The 12,946-nt window shown below is 37.4% G+C and overlaps 1 protein-coding gene across 3 annotated transcripts in view; it reads left to right on the top strand.

Moving 5' to 3' along the window:
• CRACD (capping protein inhibiting regulator of actin dynamics) overlaps positions 1–12,946 on the top strand; it is a 128,748-nt gene that overhangs the window by 59,355 nt on the left and 56,447 nt on the right. The window lies entirely within an intron of this gene.

The following is a 12,946-nucleotide window of genomic DNA, read 5'->3' on the forward strand; positions in this document are numbered from 1 at the left end:
TGTTAAAGGCAGAAATGAAAACTTAGAAAACTGAACACTAAAATATTTATTTAACCTGCATATTCTAACTTAGAAAAAAGGATTCTTTTTGTTTTAAAAGGGAGAATGTAATGCATGTGTTCCTGAGCTTAAAACTATTTGTTTTGTAGCTTTTGTGTGTATTGTGGAAAAAAAAATAATATGTAAACCAGAAAATATAATCTTTCATGTCAAGCACAGAAGTTTTTCTTAGCCATGCAATGTGTTATGTAGCTTCCAGTGCACCATGCAACACCCCTTTTGCCAGGACATGCACAGCGTGTTTGCAGAATGCTGGGAATTGGTGCTAAGGAGTAGTTCTGCCATTTGTGCTTCTGTGAGAACAAATCTGCACTTTCCCTTTCTGCTGGGTTTTGGATTGACTGATTATTTATAAAACATTTGCAACTCTTCTTCCTTAGATGCTTCAGTTCTAAAAAGTGTTGGAAGAAGCTGAAAACAGTTAAGACATACTGTACCCCGCATGTTTCCTCTGAAAGTGGAGTGACAGCAACGAAGGATTTTTTCCATTCAGATTTTCTTTGCACGCCCCCCCAACCTTTTATTTCCTTTTTCTGTAGAGAATGTTGAAATTCAGATAATTTCTTTCTATAGCAGCCATTCTGTAACATGGTTCCAGGACAAAATGTGTTCATCATATTTGCAAATGCTCTCCTCTACAGGACATATCTATAAATTTTGGTTTGGACTCTATCTAACATAGAAATATATCTTTGCTTTTGTACAAAGCAGTATGATTCTGCTGTTTGAAGCTGTTGTGGTTTTAGAGAATCTGTGCTGTCTAATCCATATATCACCTTGTAAATTCAAAAGACTACTGGTTACCTAAAAGTCCTGACTTGTGACTGTCTTGCCAAAATGTTTGTGCAGCTGGTGTTTTATGTGGCAAGAGAATGAATGATGAGCAGGTGTCTTTGGCAACTCTTCTGAAATGATCAGCTGAAATACATTGGCTTGCTGCTGAGAAACAAAGGTTCTATTTTCTTGAGATAGTTATAGTAATTTTGACATTTTTCTCCCATAAAAATGTTCTACACCTCAGCTGAGGCTACAAATGTGTTTGTGACATACCTGTTTGTGAGATAGGGCCTGATAATGTACTACATGGTCTTATTTCTTCAAAGCAGAAAGGTAAGAAATGCACCACCACCAATGGAAAATGCTCTTTGAGTACAGGATGCTTCCTACCTGCTCTCTCTAACCTCATATTTCCATGCCATTTTTATGCAAGGATTACAGATTCTGAACTACCTTCTGTTTCCTTTGGATAGACCTAATTTTTGCAAGCAATACAGCCTTTTTCAAATAGCACATTTTATATTTTGCTCAGAAGGGTACAATACCCATTGGCTTAAATGACAGATGTTCAAAGAACAGTCTGTGAGGGTGGTCAGGTACAATAGCATGTAGATTGACTAATACAATTTTCATAACTAAAATATGCAAGATATATGTTTCTGTCTAGAATTTGCATATAATATTTCTTCCAAGAGAATTAAAGCTGCATATTTTTTCTGACAGTGTACCCAGTGTTCTTTCGTAACCACCCACATATCCTGTTGTTAGAATATTCTGCTTTTTACTGCAGAAAAAGTCCAAACCTTTTTTAGAAAGTAATTTGCAGTTAGTAGAGATTTTGCTTAATCCATGAGATTCTCTGTATATCATTTGTGAATGTAGTGTTAGTCAACTTTTGAACAAGTTTATTGAAGTCTAATATTTTGGGGTTTTTCTTAATGCAGACAATTTTTTTCTAGTTCATTCCACCATTTCACATTTTCTAAGCTAAAATGCTCATGACATCAGACTCACGGTTACTGGTGATCATATCCAGCTATTCCAGAGACTTCAGATTTCCTTTAAGGTATTTTCCACTAAAGCTTTTTCTTTTTTCTTTTTTTTTTCTTCAAAAAAGTGGAAGAACAAGAAATATTTTTCTTTTATATTCTATTAAAGGGTTTTTTTATTTCATTTGCATAATCCAAAGTTTTTCCCCCTTTATTCTGCAATTTCTTGTTCTCCTGTTTTTTATGTTTGCCCAATTCACATTTCTTTCTTATAACACCTGATGACTATGGATACATTTGGTTGTGTCCTTTCAGTCACTTCAGAGGAAGTAAAAATAACAAAGATTTTCTGAAATGAGTCACAGTTGAGTAATTAGCTATGTAAGGAATCTATTTCCTATTTTAATGAAGAAAGGGCTCTGCCAGGAAGACAGAGACCTTGGTTTAGTCAATGCTATGTTGTAGCATTTGTTCATGATTCATTTTCTAGATTTTTAAACTTCTCTTGTGTTATTCTTGCAATGAGTTTTAGTGATAAGCCTCAACAGGAAAAGTCCTTTGATTTGTGAACCCTCTACATATTAATACGAACAAATTGGTTGTCTTTTCAAATTTAAAATCACAAAACCAGCCAGGAAGTCTCTCACTGTAGATGGACTTGGACTTCATGCTCTTCTGCAATTCAACCTTCACTTGTTTTTGTGCAGAGCAGTGTCGTGTCCTTGTTGCAGCCCAGCAAGGGAGTGACCGCACACACCTGAGAAATTTGCTTATTCAGTCCATGGTTTGTTCATCTGGTGCCTCTGGCCATGCAGGACTGGATCCTGGGGTAGAGGAGCTCAGCAGGATGGCTTCATCCTTACACTCTGGAAAAAAATCCTTACACTGTGGAAAACTCCTCTAAAAAACTCACCTGTGCTTGCTGTAGCCACACCTGTCCCCTGTGCTGTACTTAGAAAGAATCAATGCCTTTGTTGCCTCCATGACCTGAGAAGAACAACCAAGAAGATGGCCTGACAGTTGCAGCAATCTGAAATGATGTTCACACATCCACGGAAAGTATTTTATGATATGCAATTAATTAGTAAGTTGAGCATATCACATCATCTGCAGCAGGATTTGAAAACTGGGGTGGTTACATCCATCTGCTAATATTGTAGGGCAATAATTACAGTAAAAATGCTCAAGATTTTGATCTGAAACCTGTACTGTAAACATCCAATAATTGTTTCGTATACCATTTGGGGAGTCTGCTGTTTGGGTGTATTTCTCTCTGTGGCCATCACAAAGGGCAATGGAGGTTACCAGCTTCTGAGTGTAGACACCTGGTCCTTCTCTCGATAAGAGTTGTGAGATCCATGCCTCCTATTTACCAAGCTGGAAATCAATAATGTTTTTGAGGTTTAGAGATTTTGCTCTTTTTTAACTATTACTGGCAGGAAAGTGGGAGGGCAGTAAGTAGATCTGTTATAATATGGAAGCTACACCTGACAATGTTGGGATCCTTCAGAGAGCCTGGAGAGAGTGAAGCAAAAGGCTCAAGCTCCTTCTCCAGAAATTTCCTCTGAAAGCCAATACCATCATGCTGAAGAGCAGAGTTATAGTTGATCAACTCCTTTTGAAATAATGGTATGACAGCTCTAAAGAAAACAACAATGAACAAAAGAAGTTGTCATGTGCCATTTTTCATGTTCCTTTATCTTCCCAATATATAACAGAACTGGTTACCTTTTGCATCTGCTCTGTTCCACGAGGAAACTGCCCAGTATGCAAGAACTTGTCTTGATAATTTTGCAATAATTTTTTCTGCTTTTACTTCCTTTGGACAAGATTCATGGTATATTTCTGTTAAAATCAGAGGAGTATTTCTATCCAGCCTCTAAATGCCTGTATGTTTTTGAATTTTTGTGCATAATACAGAATAAGAGCTTTAGGAAAATGAATAAAATATGTTCTAAGGCAGAGTTAATTCTTGTGAAGTGATTTGTTTGCAAGAGTATAGCTTGATTGTAATTAAATCTGTTTCTTTTTTTTGGTCACCAAGTTATAATTGGAATTGAAACTATTTTTTCCTGTTATGATTGACTAGTTCTAAGCAAGATGTCCATTCTCACCATAAGTATTCTGGAACAACTTATATTTTAAAATGGGGTGCAAACTGTGAAACTTGATGATTCTTGAGTTTTTTTCCAATGTTTTCAGAATTTCTTTTGACAAGCCAGTATTTTCAGAAGGCCAGGAACCATGTTTGCAAAATTAGGATTAGTTTCTGTTTTGGTTGTAATTTTTGTGATCTTGCTGACAACAATTGACTCAGGTTTAGTAATTCTGTAGGCTACATTATTTTAATCTCTTCTATGCTAAATTCTGCGAGAATATTGATGAAGTACGGTAGGAAACATTATCTGAGGGCAAAAGGTGATTTATGCTTCCTCTACTACTTTTAGAACTGGGTCAATTAAAGGATTCCCTATGGTAATACTTTTTTCATTTCTGCTCCTACATTACAGTTTCAAAGTTCAAATTTGCATCTTAAGAGTACTTAGGAATTCAGGTTCATAGGATTAGGACAGGAAAAATTGACATAAATCCTGATTTGACTTTGCTAATGTGATATATGTGTTTGTGATGTTCTGCCTCAGGCATCTGACAGTGGTTAAATAATCTTAGAAAGTCAGGAAAACACACTCACATGCTTAATTTTAATATGATTTAGTGCTTTCTTGAGCTGAAAGCTCACTATAACCATGGGTTTCAGTGGCTGACTAGGATGGAGAGAAGTAAAGTTCTTCAGGAAATTCTAAAGAGAAAAGAAACCCAAGTATTTATCAGAGCTAATTATGAAATGTCATGTTAAGTGCTGTTATGGCAGTGGTCTGTCTGGTCTGTATTCAAGGACTTAAAATCCCTGTGACCTTCCTCCAAACTACATCCAAACAAATCTCAGCTGAAATGCAGCTCATAGACTTAAGCAGCTTTTAAAAAGCTTCTTGGAGATGTGGAATGTTGTGAACTGAGAGTAGACAGAGGTGTCTCCAAGACAAGGTCCTTCTTCAGCTCCATCATCTTTATCCCTAGGTCAGATGGGAACTGAACACTCCTGTCATTGTTCGGTAGTTCCCACTGAGATGATTGCTTTTTATTGATAAAATCCAGGCTAAAACTATATCCTATAGTGCTGATTTGTGTCTTTTGTCGTTTCTATATTGCATATATTGTTGTCTAAATGAGACTTCTTCCCAAAACCAAAGATTGGTTCTGTAGATGGAGCAAGAGTACAAAAGATTTATAACCCACAGGCAAATTTCCCTAGAAAAGCTCTTCAAGGACTTTTAAACTGTTATTTTAATCTAACTATGTTTTACAGAGGAGAAAAGTTGTAATTATTAATGGCTGTAGTATTTTCAGATCTAAAAGATACAATGTGACATTATAATGCTCCTATGTAACATAGGTCGTAAAAGTATATTTTATTGAGCCTATTAGTGAAGTTGTTTATTCTTTGGTGCAATTTAGAGTATGGGAAACATGGAACTAGATAATGTAGTCTGAAGAAAATAAGCTCTTGTAAATCCTTGTGATTCTGCAACATTCAGGTAGCTAATACAGTGCTTATACTATAATACTGTTCAATACCATTAAGCTATCCAATATAGTGTTCATGTATAGCACTATTTGTTTATTATGTTAAATAGAAATGCTATTTATAATTAAAGTGTTTATTAAAGAAACATTTAACATTATTAGTTTCCATTAGTGAACAGAGGAAGGAATGCAGACAGTAAGAAGAAAAACACGTCCTGTACAATGTGACTTTCTTATTACAGAGTTCTGCAGTTCCTGGGAGTTTTGACTTACAGGTCCTTGTTATGAAGTGCAGCTATAATTTTCATATGTTAAAGACTTCTAATGTAATGTTATGACTGTTTTACCCTTACAGTGCTGCTACTGCATTGTTCCAAATCAGCCTAAAATGTAAGACACTGTAGTGCATTATTCAAAGATAAGGGAGAATTTACCTCATGCTTGATTTCAAAATCTCAGTGGTGATATAAATGTGTTGTGCTATACTGCTTGTTTCAGTAACATTTGGAAAAAAACCAAACAAAAAAACCAACCCCCAAAACCATGGCTGCAGCTGAAAGTGATACTAACCAAAATGTTCGGTCTGGGGTAGTGGGTACTGGTGATTCAGGTACTGTAAAAATAAACTGGGTTTTTAATAGTAAATTAAAGAGACAGAACACATTTTCAGTTTATTTACAGAGGAAAACTCTTCCTTCCTCATAAATTGCTGTAAAGGATCTGTTTATATCTAAATCTTATGTCTAAAAATCTGACCAGGCTGGTCTTGCAGTTTTTTCTCGCTGCAAGTGGGTCACCCAGTGTCTTACATAATCTGGAGCATATCTGACACTTGGGATAACAAGACCCAAGTATTTGTGTAGGAATTCTAAGATATGGGCTTTTGCAGCAGGAACAGATTTAGTGCTTTCTTTATTACTTCCCTTTTCTTTTTTCTTTCCCATTATTACAAGCTGCAGCAATGATCAACTTAATTCTAGTATTTGAACAGGAGAGTCCTAGAAACTGTCTCTAAGAAGCAATACAGTATTCAGTTTATCTTGTCTTCCTCTTTTAAGTGTAGAACTGTAAATTTAATTGGATTTCTGAGTACCTTGTTAAGGTGAATGTATCTGCACTTCATGGATCTGTCCAGTTGTTTAATATTCTCTGTTTAGAAACTTTTTCTGATACTGAATTGAAACTTTCTCTGGCAACATTTTGTCACAGAAAACACTCAGCGACTCCTAAACAACCCTACTAATTTCATTCTTCTGTAGTCTCATTTCAAAAATCAATGTTTAGAACTGAAAGACAAAACTATCTTTAAGGATTCAATATGTAATTCTTCTATTCCCAAATTTATTGGAATTCCTCTGCTAAGGCATAAAACAAAGCTGCAATGTGGAAATCTCCAGTGATAGAAATATAGCAAGGAATTATGGAAAACTAGATCATGAACAAAATAACTCTTGTAGATTTCAGTGCAGGAAGTTGCTTGAGGGTAAATTAAACGGAATTATTCACCTGTGGTTTTGGTGTCTTAGTTTCAGAAATTGTTAAAAGAAAATAATACCAACTATATATTTTACTTCTGCTGAAATTATTAAATAGGCTGCCCTCATGGATTTGGACTTTTCCAAGGGAACTGGCCCAACAACTTTAGAGTTTACAGGCCTGAAAATATATTTTGAAAGACTGTCACGTGAAAATGAAAGGCAATCCTCATCCTCAACAGCTTAGTTACTCGTAATTCATATTAAATGCACAAGGGAAATTTATATAGCCTTTGTGATGTCTATATGAATTTGTAAATTGAAAAGCCTACAATTCAGTCCATTGAGGGACTGTAAGAATATGTATGAATGAAGAGATACTGAACTTTCTTATGGAAACCTTAATGCTGAAAAGCATAAAACATTTCTTTAGAAGACTGAAATGCCTCTTAATCTGTAAAGAAATCTGACCTGTGTTGAGAACTATTTACAGAAGCTGAAGTTAACAGTGCTTTCTCTGGCTTTAAAGATTTGTATTTATATTCAACTAACTAAAAGCTAGATGAACATGATCATCCTAGATCATTCCACCAATGATATTTATCACATGAGTGCAACAGAAAACACCTGGGCTGTTTGCCTTCCTTAGGGAGTACATGACTGTGTTGGAGTCAGCAGGATGTTTAAATGGTAAAAATTTGGGAAAGACTTTTTGTTTATACTAAAATAGATAGTTGAGTTAATTATGAAATGGGAGTGCTGATTTTTAGATGCTTCCACTAAATGCCAGTTTCTCCTTATGTTTTTAGGCAGCTTGGAAGAACTATGCCAATTCCTCCTTATGTTTTAAGAAGCTTGGAAGAACTATCCAATGGTAGCTCTTAGAAGTTAAAATACTGCTGAAAGTTTTCCTCATAAAAGTCATCATGCATCGTGAACTGCCAGTTTTCCGCTAATTTCATGGCCATGACTTCAGAAGTCCCAAAATCCACTAGGCAGTGATTTTAATCTTTATTTAGGATTCACTTGTAGCTAATATTGTTTAAATTCTCTATGCCTCCTTATTTTCCTCCCCCCTCTCTTCCTTCTGTCAGCCCTTCATCCATTTGCCTTAAAGGCCCAGGGTGGATGAGTCAGTGGTTCCAATCTGTATTTGCTTAGATACCAACTCCCTTTTAGGCATAGATAGCATTAGCATGCTTTATCTCGGTAGGTAGTCATGCTTTTTGAACAATTTTGACATCTGGAACTTTCTTTTATTAGATGTAGACTGCTGCATTCCTTTCTATATTAAAAAAAAAAAAAAAGGCATGATCTCTGGGTATACTTTTTAAAAAAAATCCAAGACACAACCCAGTTCTTGGCTGCACAGATCTCACCAATCCAATGAATAGACAAACTGGCTTAAGCTTGTGTGGATCCCTCACTTGAAGGAACAACCAAGAAACTTGTCTGTTTCTTGGTTGTTCCTTCATCTGTGGTCACTTGAACAGGGATCTCCTTGCCTTCCTGCCCCTCCCTGGTCGTCACCTGCTCTGCCCAGCCAGGGAACCCTGAACACCAGCCCTGCCAGACCTTGTGGCTCTGAATTTTACCTTGTGTGACTTGACAGTTTGGAGGGATGCTAAAAGTATATCTCTCCCTTGGTAATAGTATGTCTCTCTCCTTGTCTCTCCTAAAGAACAAACTGCAGATATCTGGCATAAGAAAGGCTGAAAAGCCAAAACACCTGATGAGAAGCAGACCTCTCATGCTGCCACCACAACAACAGCTGAGTGCTCGAGCAGGCACAAGCTGTTTCTGAAGCACCCTAAATGCCACTTCTGCTTGATGCTCTGGAGCTGCAACCACATGCCCAGATTAGGGGTGTCTCACTTGGAGGACATGGGGAGAGAAGGAACATTTTTCACCCTTCTTAATTCTCTCTTCATCTGTCAAGCCGGGAGAAACCTGGAAGGGGATCACATGATGGTATTGTTTGGTGTTAATTATTTTCTAATTAGCCAGAGCATTGAAAATGCTTCTGTCTCTTTAAAATGATGTGGTATTTTGTGCTGTGGCTACTACCAAGCGTGGAGTTATTTGAGTGAACGGAATAACTTCATGTGTGTTGAGGTGTGAGGTGACCTCATTATTCCTAAATCTGTTCCTGTTTTGTAGCACTCCTTATTCAGCTCCACTCTTTCAGCTGCTCAAGTGTTTTTATTTCTGCTCTGGTTGTGTAACAGATTTTTTTTTTAAATGTCTGAATCATGGCAACATAAGTCGGTTATGTTGAACCAACCTGGCAGAAATTTAGCTGCTCGTAGATAAGACAATAATAGAGCAATATTAAACAGGGTTTGTGGCTTAATAAGATAAGAAGCAATATTTAACAGGTTTTACTTTGATGGAACGCTGTTGATTAATGCAAGACGTGCTTCATTCCAACTGAGGCTTCTGGTAAAGACATTTAAAAAATTATCATTTTTCCTTTGCTTGCGCAAAGTCAGCACTTCAGAGAAGTATTGTGTTGAAAACTCTGACAAATGGTATTCCTTGTCTGCCTTCAGAAGGGAGTGTCATGGGAATGTTAGTATGCACTCTGCAGTCTGTGCTTGCTCCAGGGCAGAGGTGCACACCTCCAGGGAGGTGCTGCTCCCTTCACCCCTTTATTGCTTTTGCTTTTGCTGAGGACTGTGCTGCTGGAACTGTTCATCTGAAAGCGGAGCACCTGTCCACTCGCAAGGAAACAGAAGAAGTCTTTCTCAAAGCTCACTCGGTGGGCTCCAGGCAGCCTTGCTAGTCATACTTAGCAGAGTTTGTTTGCCATACATTGACAGGTTTTTTATGCTAACTTGAAAGTTTACCATTCACACCTCCAGCATTAAAGGGGCACATGAGAAACAAGATTCCAACTACGCTGCTTGAGAACTCTCTCTCACCTCCTGAGTAGTTCCTGTGGGACATGTTTCTCTAAATAATGCATCCCACCTTTTGTACAATTAACCACTCATTAGAAACTTCCTGGCTCCAGTGGTTTTTGCCTGCTTTCATTCTCTGCCACTCTCTCTTGATTCCTTTTACTAGCTTCAATATTCTCTGCTGACTGCATGTAGCTTTGGAGCACTTGTGTGAGTTGGTGATCTGTTGGGTTTTTAACAAGCAGGTAAGTTTTCTGCCAAAGTGTGCTTCCTGAGCTAAAGGTTTAGTGCCTATGCCAAATCTCTGCTTGCATTAATAACCTCCATATCTACAATTATATATAACAAGCTTTTATAAGTCCCACTGCCTCTATTTCCCATTGCATTAAAAATAAATCAAGATGAAATTTGTAGGTAAACTAAGCTGGCAAGAGGATGCAAAAATTTCAGTTTGGCATCGTGCATGGCATTGCTACCAATTCAGGAAAAACAAAGACCTTTTAAATGTCTACTGCATTACACTTTTCAGCTATTAAAACCTATTTTCATGTAAGAAAATTGAAGGAAAATACTTTTTCTCTTTAAACTTTGCATTGTTTGATTTTGTCACTTCACCTTTTAATCCTCTTTCATTTAATGTTTTGATGTGTAACAAAAGCTTATGTTTCAATTTTCATCTCTGCTTAAACAAAGAAAGGCTGTGACACTGGGAGCAGGCGGTTTGGGTGTGACTGAGATGAAGCTGATATTAGGAAGTTATTAGGGAGAGTGGCTTCTGCCTCTTCATTACCAGATTGCCACCACTTATTTTCATGCTTGTTGTCTGAGTGATGCTGCTTCACTGCTGCTGGTACAAAAGGTCCTTTGATAACCTTGTGTGACAATTAAACACTACTAATTGTCCTCAGCTAGGAGGCTGTTCTGTGGTCATTCATGCACCTCCAATTTTGATACTAGATTAGGTAGTGCCTCTAGGAGAGGTCCCTCTCAACACCTGTGCTTTTCAGTATTGCAATATTCAACTCTTGGTCTCCAAGGTGAACCTTAGTCATGGGGTTTGAAGTGCAAAGGACCTGAATAGCTGCAGAATGTGCTCAGGGCAGTGACCACAGCTGAGTCCAGGGAGTGTTTGCTCAGGTACCTGTGTAGACTTTCTAATGGTCCTGATCCCTGTTGTAAGCTCTTGTGGTCTTAATTAATCCTGGATATCCTTGCTGGATATTTTGGAGGGAGGCTAGATCCAGTGTTGTTCTGTAGGAGAAAGGCTGGGTGAAGTGATTTATTTGCTGAAGAGAATCTTGGTCTGTCAGCTGTTGGGGAGAAGAAAGTAGCCCTTATAGATGGGTCAAAAAGCCATGTATTTTGCCAGACCAGAGCAATTTCATCTTTCTATTCTTTTTTTTTTAAACTCTTTTTAATTAAACATTAAATTGGGTGAAAGTCATTCTCTTGGTTCCTGAGAATGTATCATTAGTGAAATAAAATGCGTCCCTAAAGAAAAGAAGTTGCTGAAGTCATTATTACATATAAGTCTTGGTATATCTGCCAAAACAAATCTGTATGATATACCTCAGAGGAGAAAGCAACAGGGGGATACTACTCTCAAGCTCTTTATTTTATCTTCTCTCATTTCCAGTTCAATCCCATTTGTTTGTGTTTAGGGGGATTATTCTGTATGTCAGTATTAGCAGTGCTTAGAAAAAGGGACTGCTAAGCAGCCTGGGATTCCTCAATGTCTCTCCACACACACTGTTTTTAATTGACACAGAGGGAGACTCGAGAAATGAGATACTATTAAATGCAGTGTGTACAATAGATTAATTAAAATTTATCTCTGTTGAAGCTTTATCTTACTTCAAGAGTCTCTGCAGTTGATATGAAAATGCCAAGGACCTCTGTGTAAACTAGATGACAACCAGAAACTTTGGTTTCACATAGAGCAAGCACAATTTCGTCTACATCTTAAATTTTATAGGAAACTTTTTGGTCTAAACACTTTTGGGATATGAAGGCCTAAGCTTAGCAACTTGTTGGTCTTTGGGTAAAACTTGTAAGACATGATTTGAACACCAAGCAAGATCCGAAAAGGCATCACTAAAACATTGATTTCCTGTAGAGGATTTTACTGCATGATAAGCTACCTGCCTCCCAGGAGATTTGAAAATCAGATCTCCCATTTCTCTGCCAAACTACAGATCTGGAAGCATGGCTTCACTGGGTATATTTTCCCTTAAGCCCTGGTTGCTAAGGTCTGTTTGTGGAAGAGTGCCACCTTTGTGGAAGGAACTACTGGAGCCATGGGAAGTTCTACCCTGAGCACAGAGAAGTAGGATTTGGCTCAGCCAGTGTTGACTGAGAACTGCATAATGAAGCTCTTTTAGGATTTATTCAAAACTTTATTGCTTTCTAAGAGGAATTTGCATCATTGTTGTTTCTTACATGAGAAATAATATAGACTGCTTATGCTTGTCTCCCTTTCATGGTACTATAGGATGCTTCAGGAAATACTGGCGTCTAGCATAAATTTTCTTGGAAAATGCAGCCTCCACATATCATGGCAGTTATTGACATTAAACTGTTCTTGTCTAGATAAAAAACATGGATAATATAATATCAGGATTTTTCTTACTTTTTACAAACCACTACTGTTATTCATAGCATCTATAAAAAGTTGCCTAGTAGTCCCAGTTTACCATGTTGCCCTTGTGGGAAGGTAATGCTATTTTTGTCTTTGTGGTTGGGGAAGCTGGAGCAAAAAGCTGTTGTATAAACTAATGTACCAAATGAAAGATCAGCTGGGAAGTCTTGTCTGTTCAATCTGAAATCATCTTGGCTGTTGCCAGTTGATATCTCCCTTAGCATTTTCCACAGGGAAAGTGCTAAATAAGAACAGAGTGCTGAAATACATGCCCAGCCTAATTTGTAAGCCTGTTCCCACAGACTTCCTATCACATTACAATATGTCCTTCAGAGTTCTCTTTAAAATCACAACAAAAATGCCCAAACAAGTCCTTCTCTTTGGTGATTTCATGGCTTCTGTTTCTTCCTCAGAGAAGATCAAGTCTGAAGTTTCTCTGACTTCGTCTGAAATTGTAGGCATGATCAATTTGTTTAAGAAACCTTGTAAGTACTTGACTGCTGGAGCACATGATGTCCT

This window comes from Geospiza fortis, unplaced genomic scaffold (genome assembly GCF_000277835.1).
Source record: "Geospiza fortis unplaced genomic scaffold, GeoFor_1.0 scaffold40, whole genome shotgun sequence".
Lineage (NCBI taxonomy): Eukaryota > Metazoa > Chordata > Aves > Passeriformes > Thraupidae > Geospiza > Geospiza fortis.